A 20992-nucleotide genomic window follows, 5' to 3' on the forward strand; every position below is an offset into this window, starting at 1 on the left:
GTGAGATTGTGGGTTCGATCCCTGGCCTAGCTCAGTGGGTTAAGGATCCAGCATTGCTGTGAGCTGTAGTGTAGGTCGCAACCGCAGCTTGGATCTGGAGTTGCTGTGGCTCTGGCATAGACTGGCAGCAACAGCTCTGAGTAGACCCCTAGGCTGGGAACCTCCATATGCCACGGGTACAGCTCTAAAATAAAAAAAAGACAAAAGACAAAAAAAAAAAAAAAAAAAAGAGGAATCACAACAAGACAGGTGGGGGGGTGGAATGGCGGTATAGTCAGGAACCATACCCGCAGGTAGGCGACCTATAATCCAGAGAATAATTGTAGTTTCTCCCCAAGGAACAAAGGGTCCAAGCTTCACCTTGGGTTCCCGAGCATAGGGTCCTGACCAGCAAAACAAGCCCCCAGAACATTTGGCTTTGAAGTCCAGCAAGGCTTAATTTTGGGAGATCCAGAGGACTTGGGAAGTAGAAGATTCACTCATAAAGAAAACAGAGAGAATGGCCATCACCGAAAAGTCTACAGATAATAAGTGATGGAGAGGGTTGGGGAAAAGGGAACCCTCTTACACCGTTGGTGGGAATGTACATTGGTGCAGCCACTGTGGAGAATAATATGGAGGTTCCTCAAAAAACTAAAAATAGCATTGCCACAAGATCCTGCAATCCCACTCCTGGGCATATACCCAGAAAAAACCATAATTCGAAAAAACATATGTACCCCTATGTTCCTAGCAGCACTATTTACAATAGCTAAGGCATGGAAGCAACCTAAATGTCCATTGACAGATGAAAGATAAAGAAGTGATCTATCTAGCTATCTATCATCTGTACACAAACACTCCCCCAACACACAGACACTGGAATCTTAGCCATTACAAAGAATGAAATAATGTCATTTACAGCAACATGGATGGACCCAGAGATTATCATACTGAGTGAGGTAAGTCAGAAAGAGCAAGACAAATACCATATAATATCACTTATATGTGGAATTTAAATTACAACACAAATGGATATATCTACAGAAAAGAAACAGACTCATAGACATAGAGAACAGACTTGTGGTTGCCAAGGGGCAGGCGGGTGGGTGACGGAAAGATTGGGAGTTTGGGATTAGCAGATACATACTATTATACATAGGATAGATAAACCACAAGTTCCTGCTGTATTGCAAGGGGAAGTGTACTCAATATTCCATGAAACCCATGCTGGAAAAGAATATAAAAAATAACATATAACTGAGTTACTTTGCTGTATAGCAGATATTAACACAACATGTAAACCAACTAAATTTCAATGAAATTTAAAAAACAACAAATAAAAATAGCATACTACCGACACAAAAACACACATAGATCAATGGAACAGGACAGCCCAGAAATGAATCCACTTTTATATAGTCAATTAATCTATGACAAAGAAAGCGAGAATATACAATGGCAAAAAGACAGCCTCTTCAACAAATGCTGTTGGGGAGTTCCGGTCGTGGCGCAGTGGTTAACGAATCCGACTAGGAACCATGAAGTTGCAGGTTCGATCCCTGGCCTTGCCTAGTGGGTTAACGATCTGGCGTTGCCGTGAGCTGTGGTGTAGGTCGCAGACGTGGCTCGGATCTGGCGTTGCTGTGGCTGTGGTGTAGGCTGGCGGCTACAGCTCCGATTAGACCCTTAGCCTGGGAACCTCCATATGCCACGGGAGCAGGCTTACAAAAGGCAAAAAGACAAAAAAAAAAAAATGCTGTTGGGAAAACTGGACAGCTACATGCAAAAATATCAGTGTGTACTGCTTTCTCGTACCATTACAAAAAAAACTCAAAATGGATAAAAGACTTAAATGTAAGACATGAAGCTATAAAAATCCTTGAGGAAAACATAGGCAGAACACTCTGACATAAAATGTAGCAATATCTTTTGGATCTGTCTCCTGGAGGCAAGGGAACACAAGTAAAAATAAACAAATGGGACCTAATTAAACACAGCAAATGAAAGCATTGGCAAAACAAAATGACAACATACCTAATGGGAGGAAATATTTGCAAATATTATGACTGATAATGGATTAAAATCCAAAATACATAAACATCTCGTAAAACTCAATATCAAAAAAAAAAAAATACAACCTGATTAAAAATGGTCAGAATACCTGGATAGACATTCCATCTGTATGATAAAAGATATACAGATGACCAACAGGCATATGAAAAGATCCTCAGCATTACTAATAATCAGAGAAATGTAACTCAAAACCACGATGAGATATGACTTCACACCTGTCAGAATGTCTATCATCAAAATGACCGCAAATAACAAATATTGGTGAGGATGTGGAGAAAAGGACACCCTTATACACTGTCGGTGGGAATGTAAATTGGTGTAGCCACTATGGAAAACAGTATGCAGGTGCCTCAAAAAACTAAAAGCAGAAGTACCTGCAATTGCACTCCTGGGTATATATTGGAAAAAAACAATGAAAATACTAATTCAAAAAGATATATGCAAAAAGAGGTACCATATGTTCCTAAGATCCCATTCCTGGGCATATATATGAAGAAAACTGGAATTCAAAAATATACATGCACGCCAGTGTTCATTGCAGCACTATTTACAATAACCAAGACATGGAAGCAACCTAAATGTCCACTGACAGATGAGTGGACAAAGAAGAGGTGGTGTATGTACGTGTGTGTGTGTGTGTGTATGTGTGTATAATAGACTATTTCTCAGTCATTAAAAAGAATGAAGTAACGCCATTTGCAGTCATGGATAGACCTAGAGATTATCATACTAAGTGAAGTAAGTCAGATTGAAAAAGACAAATAGCATATAATATCGCTGATGTGTGGAATCTAAAAAAATGATACAAGTGAACTTATGCAAAACAGAAATAGATTCACAGACATAGAAAACAAACTTAAGGTTACCAAAGGGGAAAGGAGGGGGAGGTATAAATTAGGAGTTTGTGATTAACATATACATACTACTGTACATAAAATAGATAACCGACAAGCATCTGCTATATAGCACAGGGAATTACACTCAATAACTTGTAATAACCTATAATGGAAAAGGTCTGAAAAAGAATACGCATAAAATATACAATGTTTATGTATCTGTTTATTAATGCAGCATTGTAAATAAACTATACTTCAATAAAAATTAAAAAATTAGAGAAAAAGCTATATGTACCTCAATGAGTATAGCAGCATCATTTACAACAGCCAAGAACATAAGCAACCTAACTATTCATCAGCAGATGAATGCATAAAGAATAAGTGATACACACACACACACAAATATAATGTTAATACTATTTAGCCATAAAAAAAGAATGAAATTTTTCCACTTGCAACAAAATGGACAAGCCTGGAAGATATTATGCTTAGTGAAATAAGGCAAACAGAGAAAGATATACACTCTATGATATAATTCATATGCGAAATCTAAAAAATAAGACAAATGACTATAACAAAACAGAAACAGATTTACAGATATACAGAACCATCTAGTAGTTAGAGTGAAGTAGGGGGGAAGATAAGGGGTAGGAGATTAAGATGTACAAACTATTATGTGTAAAATTAAAAAAGAAAGAAAGAAAGAAAGGGAGTTTCCATCATGTCGCAGTGGAAACAAATCCGACTAGGAACCATGAGGTTGCTGGTTCAATCCCTGGCCTTGCTCAGTGGGTTAAGGATCTGGCATTGCCGTGAGCTGTGGTGTAGGTCACAGGCGCGACTTGGATCTGGCTATGGTGTAGGTCTGCAGTTATAGCTCTGATTTGACCCCTATCCTGGGGACCTCCATATACCACGGATGTGGCCTTAAAAAGCAAAGCAAACAAACAAACAAAAAAGATAAGTAAGTTACAAGGATATATTGCACAGCACAGGGAATATAACTAACATTTGATAACAACTGTAAATGGAGTATAATCCATAAAAATTGTAAATCATTGTGTTGCACACCTGAAACTAATACAATATTGTAAATTACACTTCAATTAAAAAAAATAATATATTGGGAGGAGGAGGAGATAGCCTAAATATCATATTGTAGTAGAAATGGCATTTTTTAAAGATAATGATTGTTACAAAGTTTGCATTTTCCCATAAGACTAATGTTTAATTGGGTGTTAAGTAAAAAAAAAAAAAAATCCATGAGCAATATGTCAGACAAGCAAAGAAAGCAGTCTGATAAATTTATATATCGATTAATAAAGAGTTTACTTGTATTATAATGGACACATGTTTATTGATAGCATTTATTTTTCAGTGGTTCTAATGTAATGAACATTATTACTAGTTAAAATTTGAGGAGTTCCTGCTATGGCACAACAGGATCAGCAGTGTCTCTGCAGCACCAGGACATAGGTTTGATCCTTAGCCTGGCACAGTGGGTGAAAGGATCCAGCATTGCTATCGCTGCAATGTAGGTCATAACTGCAACTCAGATCTGGATCTGCTCCTCGCTAGGGAACTACATATGACACAAGGCAGGCAAAAAAGAAAAAAAAAATTGAACCTATACATGTTTTTTTAAAAGAATGGGAATTAGACATTTTTAGCTATTAGTTTGCTTGCTGTCTCAGAATGTGAAGATGTTTCAGTGGCTTTGGAAAGTTCACTCTTATTCAGAAGCTGTTTCCGGAAAGATTTAGGTAATAATTTTTAGATAATGATTTCTATATGAATTTGCCCATAGCAAGAGAGTATGTCAAAGTAATTTTGCCAACCTTGTGTAACTTTCTATTTGAGATGATGGTTTTCACTGAGAGGTCTTCGGTCTAAATATTTGAGGAACCTAATGTGGACTGTGTGAGATTCCCGGGCACACAGTTCCCCCGAGGCAGGCTCTATCCTTTGCCTTTTCTTCATTTGTTTCTCTTCCCAGGCCCACCTTGATCAACGTAAAAGGCAGACTTGAAGATAAAAATAAGTTATTAAAAGATAGGGTTGGGGATTGGTAGAAGAGAAAATGCATTGAGTTGGGTGGAGAGAATTGTCTTTTTTGGGTTATAGATATGGGGGGGGGGTAAGTGGAAGAGGGTGAGTTATCCTCAGTCTGATTATAAAACTGCAGGTATTTTATACACCCCCTTCGAGAGAGAGATCTTGTACTCTCTCGAAGTGAGTACCAGCACAGGTTCTACTAAGAGCTGCTAAAAAGTAGAAAGAGTGATGTAGATACTAATGAAACAAAACACGAGAATCTACCACTGTCTTGTACTCCACATTTTACTTTTCTAGAAACTATGTATCCAAGTGTTAATGGTTCCTAGGTGGTATGATATAGAGTGACTTTCTTTTCTTTTTGCTTATTTGCATTTTATAATTTTTCTACAGTAAATATGTAATACACTCATGTAAATAAAAAAGCTGGGGAAAGAGTGCTGAATGTAAAAAGTGGAATCATTTGAACGTATTTCCTTCTTTTCTTTTTTTTTAATGGCTGCACCCACAGCATGTGGAAGTTGTGAGGGATTGAGTCTGAGCTGCAGCTGTGACCTACACCTCAGCTGTGGTAACATGGGATCCTTGAATTCACTGTGCTAGGCCAAGGATAAAACTAGCGCCTTCTGCAATGGGCCAAGCCACTGTAGTCAGTCTTAACCCACTGCACCACAGCAGGAACTCCACTTTCTATCTTTTCTAGGTCTTATTTTCTTAACATTGTTGTGATTCTTTTGATATCCTTGCTACTAGGCAATCTATAAACCAGCTGAGCCGCAAGTCAAGATTCCAGGCTTTGTGCTACATCCCTGTGTGGCTACTTGCAGCTCTGAAATGAATGTAAGATGCTCAGGCTATTCTTCTCATACTGAAAAGTAATAACCAGCTCAAAGGGTCCATCAAAGAGGACTTTATGAATGAGCTATTCCATCCACTTGATGGTGTCACTAAAAACTGTGCTTTATGAAGATTCTGATGAAGATTCCATTATCGGGAAAAATGTTTAAGGTATCCATGTTACATTTTTAAAAAGCAGGATGCAATTTATATGGACATTAATCTATATTCAAAAGATAAGTCACTAGAATGTGTAAATAACTTTTATTTCTAAGATAATACTTGTAAAAAAAAAAGCACCACAGAAAAGCCAGTTAGTAGATGGTCAATGAATGTTAATTAAATTTCAATTTGTAACCTTACATCTAAGAAATCGCTTATACAGAGATAATCCCAAGTGGGGGAGGCAATTTATATAAAATGTCTTTATCAGACTCCTGAATAAATGAAAAATTAGAAATGAGCTAAACTTTGAAAAACAGGTATGTGGAAAGTAAGCAAACTTGAATACAAACATGAAACAATCTCTGTGTGTATTCTTATTAAGGCTGGTCAATAATTTATGAGATGAAAATAGAATTTTAATATTAAATGAATTCTTTATGTCCCTTGTAATCTGTGAAAGCACCTATATGTTCATATACTATTTTATTTTTATTTTATTTTCGTCTTTTTTTAGGGCATATGGAGGTTCCCAGGCTAGGGGTCGAATCAGAGCCGTAGCCACCAGCCTACACCACAGCCACAGCAACACAGGGTCTGACCTGAGTCTGCGACCTATACCACAGCTCATGGCAATGCTGGATCCTTAACCCACTGAGCGAAGCCAGAGATTGAACCTGTGTCCTCATGGATGCTGGTTGGGTTCAGTAACCACTAAGCCATGACGGGAACTCCCTATACTAATAATTTTAAAGCGTATCCTTGAAGGAACATTTATTGAAGCCATTCTGAATAAAGTGCACTGAAAGAATACTGAGTCTATTTTGCTGCTGAGAAGTTTGTAACTACCAGATAAATAAAGCTACTTGAAAGAAATTGAACAACTGCTTTTGCTCCCTAGTTGTGGAGAGATCTTTGGAATTTTCAGAAGTTCTTATATCTCCACAAAATTTTGGAATAACTACTGAAAATTTTTACTCAGTTTAGTATTTTTTACAAAGGTCTCTTATAAGGGGTTTTATTATGAAATTTGAGCTACCTCAGGGTCTTAATTATTGGTTCCGGATGTGGTGTCCTCTATCAAAGACTTAGATAATATTTTTCCTTAAACGCATCATACTTTAAATATGTTTATCCTATAAATTCAGAAAATAGGTTGTGTACAGTGATTTCCATTTGAAAACAAATAATGGACATTTCCAAGTCTTGAGAGCAAAACTGAGTCAACATTTTTTATTATGAGCCAAAGAAAAGTTATAAACACATTTTTGACAGTAACTAATTTAAAGATTATCTCAAGATGGAACTATTTTTTCTACAAACATTTATATTAACTTGTTAGCAAAAAAATGCCATAAATTTTTTAGAACCTAATCATTAACATATTTGTTTTTTGCAATCCTCATAAAAAGGCTTTTGTATATTTTGTAATGCAATCAGTGAATGCATTTGATTTTGTGTCCTGTTTACTCTTATTTCAAATACGTATTTTCATTTATGAAAATTTCTCATATTTGTTTTAAATCAACATTTTAAACCATATGAAGTGTTAATTCTTTTTGAGGACTAAATGAATCATATATTTAACTGAAAATTTGCTTGTGGAGTTCCCATCGTGGCTCAGTGGAAAGGAATCTGACTAGTATCCATGAGGATGCAGGTTTGATCCCTGACCTCTCTCAGTGGGTTAAGGATCTGGCATTGTTGTAAGCTGTGTGTAGGTCACCGACACGGCTCAGATCCTACATGGTTGTGGCTGTGGCCGACGGCTACAGCTCTGATTTGATCCCTAGCCTGGGAACCTCCATTTGCTGCAGGTACAGCCCTAAAAACACCCACAAAAAATTCACTTCTTGTATGTCAAAAAAATGCAGAGATAGGCATTTATTTCGATCTATGAGAAATACCTTTATAGAAAAAAATCTGCTAATCATGAGTACTTTCTCTCACCAGGCAATCTCCTACTAATCTTGCTGCTTCCACTATAAATTCAGTAGAGATATTCACTAATATTTCTCTGCATCTCTGATCTCTTTTTGGAATTCTAATCATGGATCCCAAACTTCCTACTGGATATGTACATTGAGCTGTCCAAATACAAATTAATGTTCTTGATTAATAAATAAAATAGACTCTGTTAACAAATATTTGTTTGCTCTTCAATGTTTGTATTTTATATGTAACAGAAAGGAATTTTTCAATTACCTTCATACCAATTCATTTTCATCCCTAGAGGGGAGAAAAGTCTTTTGAAGACAGATTCTTAGCCAAATATGCTTGAAAGTGACAAGAGGAGAGGCAATATTATTAGCAAGAGGGAAGTCTGTTGCCTTGTGGGCACTTCCACTGAAGAATGTCAAGATCATCATCTTATAGTTAAGAGTAAGAATATGGTCATTGCCATGGTTACAGGTGGCAGCAAATATAATTTGAACTTAGAATTTGAAGAGAGGATAGAAGGATAGAAAAGGAAGAAAAAGGAAAAGGACTTCTAGATCTTCCCTTTTTCTTACAAAATGTGGTCCAATTTCTTTTTCTTTTTTTCCTCTTTTTCTTTTTCAGCTGCACCCATGGCATATGGAAGTTTCTGTGTCAGGAATCAAATCTGAGCTGGAGCTGTGATCTATGCTACAGGTGCACCAATGCTTAACCTACTGCACTGGGCTAGGGATCAAACCAGTGCAGCCAGATCATTAATGCATTGCACCACAGCAGGAACTCCCCAATTTCTTGACATGGCATAAAAGACCCTGTTTCCAGTCTTCTGGGAAAAATCAAGGATACCAAAATAATATAGCATGTGCACTGGAGTCAGATAGACCTGGATTTGAAACCTGTCAATGAAACCTGCTAGCTGTGCAACCATGAGTAAATCACTCTAGTTTGCTAAGCCTCAGTTCTTTCATCTATAAAAGTAGGGGTTAAAATAACCACCAATGAGGTTTACCGGAGGGTCAAGTGAAATAATTCTCTGAGGCATAAACCTCAGTTCCTGATACACATCAAACGTTCAATAAATAAAGACCTGTTCTCTATTCTTTTCCTCTAGACTACAGCAACCCACAAGAAAAATTCCTATTGATACTGACATTTGGCAGAAAAATTGTCAAATGAAGTACTTGGGCAATAATAAGACATCATCTGGTCTAGGCAAGAGCAGAACAGAGAGGTACATGAAAGATGTCCCATCGTGAGAAAAATGCCTTGAGAGACTGATTACCTGTTATGTTTGAAAATATGGCAAGAACACTTCTTATCTCTGTCAGAGAATTTAGGGATAATTAAGAGATATTTGAGGGCCTAAGTGAAAATAAATTTTCATGGTCTTAATAATGAAAATACTCTCATCATGTAACCACAAATAGTGATATAATTATTTTAAAAGATGAAAGAAAAGGAAAAGTGTTTTCTGTGGGGATGATAAGTCTGAGAGTCTTCCACAGTAGGAAGTTGGTAGGCAGTATTTTAAATGGGAAAAAAAAATCAAGAAATAGCACTTAACATGTAACTGAGAAATATGGAGGTAAATAGTGGGAGAAATGGCTGAAAGAGTTGGAAATGGTTGCTTCTAGGGAGGGGAAATCAGGGACTAAGTGGCAGGATAGACAATTGCTCTAAAATACCTGTAGTGTTACTTGACTTGTTAAACTATGTGCTTGAATTATAAAAAGGAGAATGAAAAGAAGGAAGAAAGAAAAAAGAAAAGGAAGGAAGGAAAGAAAGAGAGGAAGAAAGGAGTGAGGGAAGGAAGGAAAGGAAGGAAGAAAAGGAAAGAAAGAAAGAAAAAGAAAGAAAGAAAGAAAAGAGAAAAGGAAGAAAGAAGGAAGGAGAGAAGGAAAGAAAGGAGGAAATAAAGGAAGGAAGGAAAGAAAGAACTGCAGTGCTCCTTTGCTCCCCTCCCTCACAGATGATGTGGTAATTCTTTATCATGCATGACTCCACCATGAGTGGCAAAGTTCTTGAATAACTGAAATTCAGAAAGAAAGGGGGTAAGTGGTCGGGAGAATTTAAGAGCCTTCCCAGAAAGTGGAGATTGAACAATTTTCGTCTGAGTTGATTACTAGAAGGCCAATCTGGGTTGGAGGGTATTCTTTAGATATCACTCAAGTGATAGGATTTTAAAGTGACACCAGCAGAGTCATACAAGGAACTGGTTTAGAACACCAGGGCTGACATCTTCTAATCTAGCTCTCAGTGGGAGCATCGCTCTCTCTTTTCAATTCATGCCCTATGTTCATTTGTGCACAAATAAACCTATCTACAAAACGGAAACAGACTCACAGACATAAAGAACAGACTTGCTGGATCAAATGGTTGTTCTATGTTTAGTTTTCTGAGGAATCTCCATACTGCTTTCCACAGTGGGTTGCACCAATTTACAATCCCACCAACAGTGTAATAGGGTTCCCTTTTCTCCACACCCTTGATCCAACAATCCCACTCCTGGATATCTATCCAGAGAAAACCACGACTCACAAAGACACATGTACTCCAATGTTCACTGCAGCACTACTTACAATAGCCAAGACATGGAAACAACCTAAATGTCCACTGACAGAGGAGTGGATCAAGAAAGATGTGGTACATACACACAAGGGAATATTACTCAGCCATTAAAAGGAACGAAATACCGGCATTTTTAGCAACATGGATGGACCTAGAAATTATCATGCTAAGTGAGGTCAGCCATACAATGAGATACCAACATCAAATGCTTTCACTGACATGTGGAATCTGAAAAAAGGACAGACGGAACTTCTTTGCAGAACAGATGCTGACTCACAGACATTGAAAAACTTATGGTCTCCGGAGGAGACAGTTTGGGGGGTGGGAGGATGTGCTTGGGCTGTGGGAAGGAAATCCTGTGAAATTAGATTGTTATGATCATTATACAACTACAGATGTGATAAATTCACTTGAGTAATAAAAAAAAAGAAAAAAGAAAAAAAAAAAGAAAACCATTTCTGAATTTCAAAAATAATAATAAAAAAAAGAACAGACTTGCGGTTGCCAAAGGGAAGAGGGGGAAGGAGTGGGATGCATTGGGCGTCTGGCGTTAGTAGAGGCAAACTATTACAGTTAGAATGGATAAACAATGAGGTCCTGCTGTAGAGTACAGGGAACTATATCCAGTCTCGAGATAGAACATGATGGCAGATAACATGAGAAAAAATTGGGTCATTGCTATGCAGCAGAAATTGACACAACACTGACACATCAACTATACTCTCATAAAAATAAAAAAATACAGTCGCACCCCATGGTGTTTGAGGACTTCCCAATTTTTCCTTCTAGAATGCCAGCTCCTTTGAACGCAGGTACCAGATTTTCCAAATCTATGAATCCCACTCAACACCTAACACAATTGTTGGCACATAGATTGTAGTAAGACAACATTCAGAAGAAGTTGTACTACATTGATTCTTTCTAAAATTTTATAAAAGCTATTGACAAATTCCATTTAACATTTACTCATTCTGTTTTCATAATATTAATGTTTTCATTAGAAAAAGTATGCCTATTGATTGCTTTATCTTCTTTTCTCAATTCTCTCTCTCCTTTTCAACATGTTGAGGCCTGTATTTTTTCCTTACATATTATTTGCTATGTCAGATAATTACTTTCAATCCTTTTATATAATGTCTTTAAAAATTACTCCTTTGCTTATTCCACAAATATTGGTTGACAGTCTACATCGTGCCAGGCCCTATGCCAGAGGCCGACAGCAGTGAACCCCCAAAAAGCTAGGTTTTCGCTATCTAGGAAAAAGAGTTTGAACAAAAACTCATGTAGCCGCTGCAGAATTATGAATTGTGCTGAGAGAGTTTTAAGTGAGAATTGAAGGAAGTTTCTCTTATATGTCTCCAGGTTCAGAATTCTGGATCTAATCTTTCTAGCTTAGAAAATTCACTTTCAAGAAAAGCAGGAACACAGATTGGCTTTTTACAATAAAAACTTCATAGTGTTCCAAGAGGTAACAGACGTCCATTATCCACATAGCTTTTTAATCTTTTCTATATTAATTCTTCTATTTATAGCCACTCAGTATGTAAAAGGCAGCAGCCTATGTATTCCTCCTAGTTGTAAATGACACAACAAAGTCTTTGCTTAATTAAAACACTATAAATGGGGGCTGGGGAGGAATCGCGGCTCCTCTCCCTTTTCTTCTGCTAGCAATAGGATTAGGATATTTCCCCATCCAACTTTACCTTCAGATGCTGATCAGAGGCATTCTCAGAACCACCAGCTAATGAGAGGTATCACCGAGTCAGGAGGAGGGAGAAAAAGGCTTATTTTCCAGTGATGAATGTACCGATTCATTAACGCTGACTTGAGCATTCGTTTGAGATTGAGGTTGTCATGGACATGCATTTAAACAATAGTGGTATGTGGATCTCTGCCATCTTTCATCAGTTTTGCAAGGGATGCCATTGAAGAAGGAACAGAAAGGAGAGCTGAAAAGGAGTGAGATATTCATGGCCAAAGTCGAACTTAGAGGAGCTCGCCGAAGAACTCGAATTCTTTTTACTCATCATTGGCAAATCTCAAAAATGGGTTATAGTACAAACTTTAGAAACTAAGACATCCAAAGTAGAGATGTCATTATCTCATTCATCCAAAACCTACTTAATGTCATGGAAAAGTTAATGGTATGATGTTAAAACATCCAGTAACAGAAGTTTAAATATTTACTTTTACATTTATTTTTCAATTTATGAATGTACCCAATATTTCTATAAGACTACACCTTCTTAGTGATATACCATCAAAAATAGTCAATTTTAATAGAAAGCATAATATTACTTTAATTTTTATTGTTCAAGTAACCATCTCAAACAATTATTTCTTTTTTTTTGTTTTGTTTTGTTTTTTTTGCTTTTTAGGGCTGCACTTGCAGCGTATGGAGGTTCCCAGGCTAGGGGTCAAATGGGAGCTACAACTGCCGGCCTACACCACAGCTCACGGCAATGCCAGATCCTTAACCCACTGAGCAAGGCCAGGGATCGAACCTGCAACCTCATGGCTCCTAGTCGGATTCATTTCCACTGCGCCACGACGGAAACTCCTCAAACAATTTTTCTTAATCCAAATTTGCTTTGGACTAAGGAGAATAGCTTATACCTTTATTTGTCATATATCAGTGGCTCAGATAACATTCTCAGAATTTTCATCCATTTCCAGGCATTAGCTTTAATTCATTTTTTCATATTGTTGTTTACATTGACTATTTTATTTAAATTAAGTAATAATATGATTAAAGGGATTAGTGCGAGAGCTGTATTTTTTTTTTTTCAAATAGCCATTAAATAAAGCCCAGGCCAGGGTCCATAATTGTTATCAGCTGGAGTATTAGTGCAAGCAAGCTATAACTCTTGTTGCTTTTAAGCTACAGAAAACTGAGGTTTTTCTTTTTTATTACAGAATAACTTAGCCTATCCTGAGTGATGAGGTATATAACTTTTATATTAATAGTTATGTATCACGCCTCAAATTTTACATCCAAATTTTTCTAAAATACTTTAGTGGCTACAAAAGGGCCAATGCACAGAGGGAGAATACAAGAAGCCTGGCAAAAAGTGGCAAAGAGTGTAGTAACTGCATGGAGCTGGGGAGAAAGAGTTTGAAGTTCAAATTCTGCCAAATTAGAAGGGTTCGATAAACATCTAAGAATTTTTACTAACACCTCAGAAAAGCCAACCCTTAGAAGTAAGCCCAGGACTAAGGGATCAAATCTAGAGTTAAACTGAAAATAAATCCACTATAACAAAACTTAAAACAAACTTCCACTTATGAGTAATGCGATTCATATGTGTGGTTCTCAGAGGCAGAGAGTGGGGGGAGAGAGAATTGGAGCAAGGTGGTCAAAAGGTACAAATTTTCAGTTACAAAAAAAATAAGTACTAGGGTTATAAAGTATAAGATGAAGACTATTTAATACTGCTGTAAGATACTGAGAAAAATTGTTAAGAAAGTAAATCCTAAGATATCTCATCACATGGAGAATTTTCTCCCCCTTTCTTCTTTATTTTATGTTATATTTATATGAGATGATAGATATTAGCTGAACATATTGTGATAATCATTTCACAATATATAAACCTTAAACTTACCCAGTGATGTATGCCAATTATTTCTCAATAAAACTGAACATTTTTTCATGTGCCTACTGGCCATTTGTATGTCTTCTTTGGATAAATATCTATTTAGGTATTCTAATCTTTTTTTTTTTTTTTTTTTTTTGTCTTTTGAGGGCTGCATCCACGGCATATGGAAGTTCCCAGACTAGGGGTCAAATTGGAGCTACAGCTGCCAGCCTACGCCACAGCCACAGTAATGCCAGATCCGAGCTGTGTCTGTGACCTATACCATGGCTCACAGCAATGCCGGATCCTTAAACCACTAAGTGAGGCCAGGGATCGAACCCACAACTCATAGATCCTAGTTAGGTTCATTTCTGCTGCGCCACAACGGGAACTCCCCTGCTCATTTTTTTGAATGGGTTGTTTTATTTGTTGTTGTTGAGTTATATGCGTTGTTCATATATTTTGGAGCTTAAGCCCTTGTTGGTTGCATGTTTGCAACTTTTGCTCCCATTCCACAGGTTGTCTTTTCAGTTTGTTTTTGTTTGTTTTTGTGTCCTTTGCTGTACAATAGCTTGTAAGTTTGACTACATCCCATTTGTTTTTTTGTTTTTATTTCTATTGCTTTGGGAGACAGACCTAAGAAAATATTTCTACTGTTTATGTCAGAGAATGTTTTGCCTATGTTCTCTTCTAGGAGTTTTATGGTGTCATGTCTTATGTTTAAATCTTTAAGCCATTTTGAGTATTTTTGTGCGTGGTGTGAGGGTGTGTTATAGTTCATTGATTTACATGCAGCTGTTCAGTTTTCCCAGCACCACTTGCTGAAGAGACTGTCTTTTTCATATTTTATATTCTTGCCCCCTTTGTTGAAGATTAATTGACTATAGGTGTCTGGATATATTTCTGGACTCTCTATTCTGTTCCATTGATTTGTATGTCTGTTTTTTTTACCAGTACCACACTGCCTTGATTACTGAAGCTTTGTAATACTATCTGAAGTCTGGGAGAGTTATGCCTTCTGCTTTATTATTTTTTTTCCCTCAGGATTGCTTTGGCAATTCTCATCTTTTATGGAAGAACCAGTCAATTTAAAGAGAGATGAACAGAAATTATTCAAACTGAAGAACAGAGAAAAATAATTGAAAAAGTTAGGCAAACTATAGTGACTTGTAGGACAACAAGCTGACTGACATATGGGTAATTGGGTACCAGCAAAGAAGAAAGGAGTATGGGGTAGAATTTTTCTTCTTAAGAAATAAAATAAAACATTTCCTTATCTTAGTGGAAACACATCAACCTACAAATCCAAGTAGGTCAGAGAACTCCTAAAAGGATAAATAAAAAAAATAGCAAATCTAAACAAACGATAGTTCAACCGCTAAGACCCAAAGATAAAAATAAAAAATTTAAAACAGAAAATAAATAAGAATGACACCTTATTTTTTGTCAGAAGACAATGAAACCAAAACAAAATACAATGACATCTTTAAAGCATCAAAATGAAAAACTATCAACTTAACATTCCATAACCAAGTAAAAATATCCTTCAACAGTGAAGAATAGAGATTTTTCAGATGAAAGACTGGTGAGATAGTTTGTTTTCTGCAGAAATTCACAAAAAGAAATGTCAAAAGAAATTCTTCAGTTTGAGTGGTAAGGATAGCAGGTTGAAATCTGCATCTATAGGAAAGACTTTGGAACAACACAAATGGTAAATATGTAGATTACTATTTTTTATTCTCTTAACTTCTCTAAGAATGATTAAATTGTTAAAGCAAAAATACTAATAGTGTATTATGAAAGTTTATAATATATATACAACAATATACTGTAATAAAATAGGTAATCAACAAGAACTTACTATATAGCACAGGGAACTATACCCAATATCTTGTAATAACCTATAATGGAAGAGTATGTAAAATAGAATATATATATAAAAAATTGAATCACTTTGCTGTATACCTGAAACTAACACAACATTGTGAAGCAACTTTATTTCAATAAAAATTTAAAAACCCAGTAATTTCACATGCAATAATTGCACAGGCTGGGAAGTGAGTGACTTCATACTGTTGTAAGGTGTATTTTATATATATAAAAGTTCATATGAAGAGTAATAGCTAAAAAAACTAACAAGGATAAAATAAAATCAAGATATTCAACCAAAAGGAAGGTAAAAAAGGAGGAAAAATCAAAACAGTGTGAATTAGAAAAAAAAAAAAAAAGGAGTTCCCATTGTGGCACAGTGGTTAACGAATCCGACTAGGAACCATGAGGTTGCGGGTTCGATCCCTGCCCTTGCTCAGTGGGTTAAGGATCTGGTGTTGCCATGAGCTGTGGTGTAGGTTGCAGATGAGGCTCAGATCCCGCGTTGCTGTGGCTCTGGCTTAGGCTGGCAGCTACAGCTCCGACTCGACCCCTAGCCTGGGAGCCTCCATATGCCGTGGGAGCGGCCCAAGAAATGGCAAAAAGACAAAAAAAAAAAAAAAAAAAACCAGTATGAATAAAAAAAATCAGAAAGACCGAAATCCAATCATATCATTAATTTCATTAAATTTAAATAGATTACCATTTGAGTTATAAGATAGCGATTGTCAGGTTAGATAAAAACACAAAACTCAATATTATTTATAAATAAAAGATGCATTTTAAATATAAATACATTCATCATTTGAAAGTAAAATGGTGAAAAAATATATACCATGAAAATGGTAAGCCCAAGAAAGTTGGTGTGGCTATGTTAAAATATGAAAAGCGGAGTTCCTGTCATGGTGCAGCAGAAACGAATTAGACTAGGAACCAAGAGGTTGCAGGTTTGATTCCTGGCCTCATTCAGTGGGTTAAGGATCTGGTGTTGCCATGAGCTGTGGTGTCGGTTGTAGACATGGCTCAGATCCCGTGTTGCTGTGGCTGTGGTGTAGGCCAGCAGCTGTAGCTCAGATTGGACCCCTAGCCTGGGAACCTTCATATGCAGCGGGTATAGGCCTAAAAAGACAAAAGACAAAAAAAATATATATATATATGAATACTTCTAGATAAGAAGTATTGGCAGAGGTAAATAGAAATATTTTACAATGTTATAAAGGCCAATTCTATTCCAAATATATATATATATATATATATATACACTTTATAATGGAAGCTAAAACTATCAAAATATGTCAGAATAAAAAAATAGACAAAAATAATAATCATAGCTGAAGATTTTTAATACCCCCTTATCAGTAATTGATAAAACAAGTAGTAAAAAGAAAATTTGATAAGGCTATGATAAGACAACCAACTTGACTTAACTGACCACGATTTATAGCATCTCTAATGCACACATTCCTTTCAAGTGCCTATGAAACATTTACCAAGACAGACCGTGTTCCCACATATTAAAAAACTCAATAGATTTTAAAAGTTAGATATCATACAGGGTATGTTTTTTGGCCACAAGAATTAGATTAGAAACAATAACGAAAAAATATTTAGAATATTCTGAATATTTAGAAGTTGGGTAAAACATTTCTAAATAAATTATGGGTCAACAAAAAAGTCAGAGAAAAGAGAAAATATTTGGAGTTAAATGACAAAGGGAGCTCAGATTTGTGAGATAGAGCTAAAGAAGTAATTAGAGAAAGTTCTATAGCTTTAAATGAATATATTAAAAAAGAAGACAGGTGTAAAAGCAATGATCTAAGAGTTTCATATAAATGTTAGAAAAAGAACAGCAAATTAAACACAAAGTACATGCAAGAAGGAAATAGAAAAGAGTGAAAATAAACAAAAAAGAGACAAGCAATAAAAAAATTATTAGTGCAAATAGTATTTTGAAAAGATTAACCAAATCAACAAACCCTAACAATTCTAGTCAAAAGAAAAAAAGCAGAAATCATTAATACCAAGAATGAAAAAGAAGGAATCATTTCAGAACCTGCAGACATTAAAAGGAAATCATAAGAGATTACAATGAATAGTTTTATGTTGATAAATTAACAACTGTTAAGAAATGGACACATTTCTTGAAAATCCACTTACTAAAACTTACACATGGAGAAATATAAAATCTGAAGTGTCCTACATCTATTTAGAAAATGAATATGTAATAAAACCTCTTATACAGAGAAAACTTTGGCTCAAATGGCTGTACTCGTGAACTCAGTCATGCATTTAAGGAATAAATAATACCAGTTTGACACAAATTATTTTTGAATGTAGAAGGTGGTAAATTTCCAACTCATTTTTGGGGCCAGAAAACACTAATAGCCAAACCTGACAAAGACAGTACTAAAATAGAAAATAAAGATCAAGGAGTTCCTGTCGTGGCGCAGTGGTTAACGAATCCGACTAGGAACCATGAGGTTGCGGGTTCGATCCCTGGCCTTGCTCAGTGGGTTAAGGATCTGGCGTTGCCGTGAGCTGTGGTGTAGGTCACAGACATGGCTTGGATTCCACGTTGCTGTGGCTCTGGTGAAGGCCAGTGGCTACAGCTCTGATTCGACCCCTAGCCTGGGAACCTCCATATGCAGTGGGAAGTGGCCCTAGAAAATAGCAAAAATACAAGAAAAAAAAAAAAGAAAAAAAAGAAAGATCAACATCCTTTATGCACAAGAGATGCAAAAATTCTTTGCAAAATATTAATAAATGAATTCCTGCAGTATATAAAAAGGGTAATCCATAACGACCAAAGGGGTTTATCCTAGGAATGCACCCATGGTTTAACACTTAAAACCTAATTATTGTGATTCACCCTATTACTTAAATAAATGGAGAAAATAATATAATCACCTTCTTGGAGGACGAAAAAAACATTCACCGTCTTTGCTGGATAGGAGTCTCACCCAAGAAGGACTATAAGGGAACTTAAAGTACACTCTGAAAGAGTTCAGAATTTCTAAGGAAGTCTTGAAAAATAATTCCATTACCAGATATCACTATCTATTAGAAGACTGTAATAAATGATGAAAGCAGTATGATATTGATGCAGGGATAGATAACTGACCAATAGAACATCCATAAACAGACCCACACATATGTGGTACCTAGTTTCTGGAACAAATGCAACACCACAGGTCAAATGTAGTTTTCTGTACAAACGGTGTTGAGTGACTTGGAGATATACATGAAAAAATTTTACCTGGATCTGTACCCAACACTATACCATTGGGCTATGTTAAAATTAATAACATCTGTTCATCAAAATATCTTAAGACAGTAAAAATACAACCCACCATGAGAGGAGATATTCATAATACATAGATTTGACAAAGGACTCATACCAAACCTATATAATGAATTCCTATACATTAATTTACAAAGACGAATAATCCACTTAGGGGAGAGAGGGTAAAAACTTGAACAACCACTTCATAAAGGAGGGGAGGAAAATGGCCAATAAACATATGAAAAAGTGCTCAACTTTATTAATCTTTAAGGAAAAGCAAATTAAAACCACCATGAGATACCACTTCTCCCATCTGAATGGCTAAAATAAAAAGGTAGGACAATTCCAAGTGTAGATGTAATTGTGGAGCAACAGAATGCATACACATTGCTGGTGAGAGTAAAAATTGGTAACAACCGGAGTTCCCATCGTGGTGCAGTGGTTAACGAATCCGACTAGGAACTATGAGGTTGCGGGTTCGATCCCTGGCCTTGCTCAGTGGGTTAAGGATCCGGCGTTGCCGTGAGCTGTGGTGTAGGTCCTAGAAGCAGCTTGGATCCCGCGTTGCTGTGGCTCTGGTGAAGGCCAGTGGCTACAGCTCCGATTAGACCCCTAGCCTGGGAATCTCCATATGCCGCAGAAGCAGCACTAGAAAAGGCAAAAAGACCAAAAAAAAAAAAAAAAAAAAAAATGGTAACAACCATCTTTGCAATATTTACTCAAGCTGAATGTATGCACAGTCTACGGACCAGCAATTCTGCTTCTGGGTGTATAACCAGAAAGAAAGCCATACTAGAAGAATTATAACAACACTATTTAAATGACCATCTGGAGAAGTGTGGGTAAATAAAGTGTGGTGTATTCACATAAAGGCATACTCTACAGCAAGGAAAAATAAAAGATACCTGACAACACAGAACAATATGGGTGAATCTCAGAAGCAGAAGACCCAGCAAAAGAAGCCACAAAAGAGTATACAGCGTGCTTACAGTGCCTGGTTCTATTTGTAATAAAGTACAAAAAAGCTAAAACTCATCTACGCTGTTAGAAGTCAAGACAGTGTGACTAAAAGGGAGCCCAGGGGTTTTTCTGGGGTGTCATCACTTGATCTGGGTGCTGGTTATATAGATGTGCTCAACTGGTGAGAATGTGTCAAGCTTATGATAGATGCACTTATGATAGATGCACTTTCTGTATTTTATATATAAATATAAATGTTTTTTCCTTTTCTTTTTAGGGCTGTACCTAGGACATATGGAAGTTCCCAGGCTAGGGGTCGAATCAGAGGTACAGCTGCTGGCCTACATCACAGCCACAGCAACATGGGATCCAAACCTCACCTGCAACCTGCACTGAAGCTCGCAGCAACACCAGATCCTTAACCCATTGAGTGAGGCCAGGCATTAAATCCACATCCTCACAGACACTAATTGGGTTCTTAACCCGTGGAACTGCAAAAGGAATTCCCAGTATTCTCTATTTTAATAACAAGTTAAAAAATAAGTTTTCCCTCCCTTCCTTCCCTTATGTCCTTAGCTAGAAGAACTATAACAGCCTTTATTGAATGAACTGTCACTAGATAGATGCAATCAAACAACAACCTTTTTCTTTCCCTCCTGTTACTTAGTTTAAACCCTCCACGGATGAAATATTGGGCAGGTCCCATGGCTTTTCCAGTCATGCTTAGATAATGAATAAACAGTCCTTTTGTTTTGGCATTAAAAAGCCCACTCTTGCCTAATAATCACATAACTCCAGCCAGGTCCAGGGTAACCATCAAACTTTTATCCAATATAAAGCTTCTCCCTTCC

The 20992-nt window shown here is 36.6% G+C and overlaps 1 protein-coding gene across 3 annotated transcripts in view; it reads right to left on the reverse strand.

Annotated features, from left to right (window-relative positions):
• CACHD1 (cache domain containing 1) overlaps window positions 1-20992 on the reverse strand; it is a 404129-nt gene that overhangs the window by 288678 nt on the left and 94459 nt on the right. Inside the window, exon 1 of one of the 3 annotated variants that reach the window (XM_084964828.1) lies at window positions 12155-12256. The exons of the other annotated variants lie outside the window; for them this stretch is intronic. The gene's annotated coding sequence lies outside the window, so the exon portion shown is untranslated. Of the gene's footprint in view, window positions 1-12154; window positions 12257-20992 lie in introns of those variants that run through there. 3 annotated transcript variants of the gene reach the window in all.

Source organism: Sus scrofa, chromosome 6 (genome assembly GCF_054392235.1).
Source record: "Sus scrofa isolate SSC_HxYL_T2T_F1_AM1 chromosome 6, Sscrofa_HxYL_maternal_Yorkshire_Landrace_v2.0, whole genome shotgun sequence".
Classification (NCBI taxonomy): Eukaryota; Metazoa; Chordata; class Mammalia; order Artiodactyla; family Suidae; genus Sus; species Sus scrofa.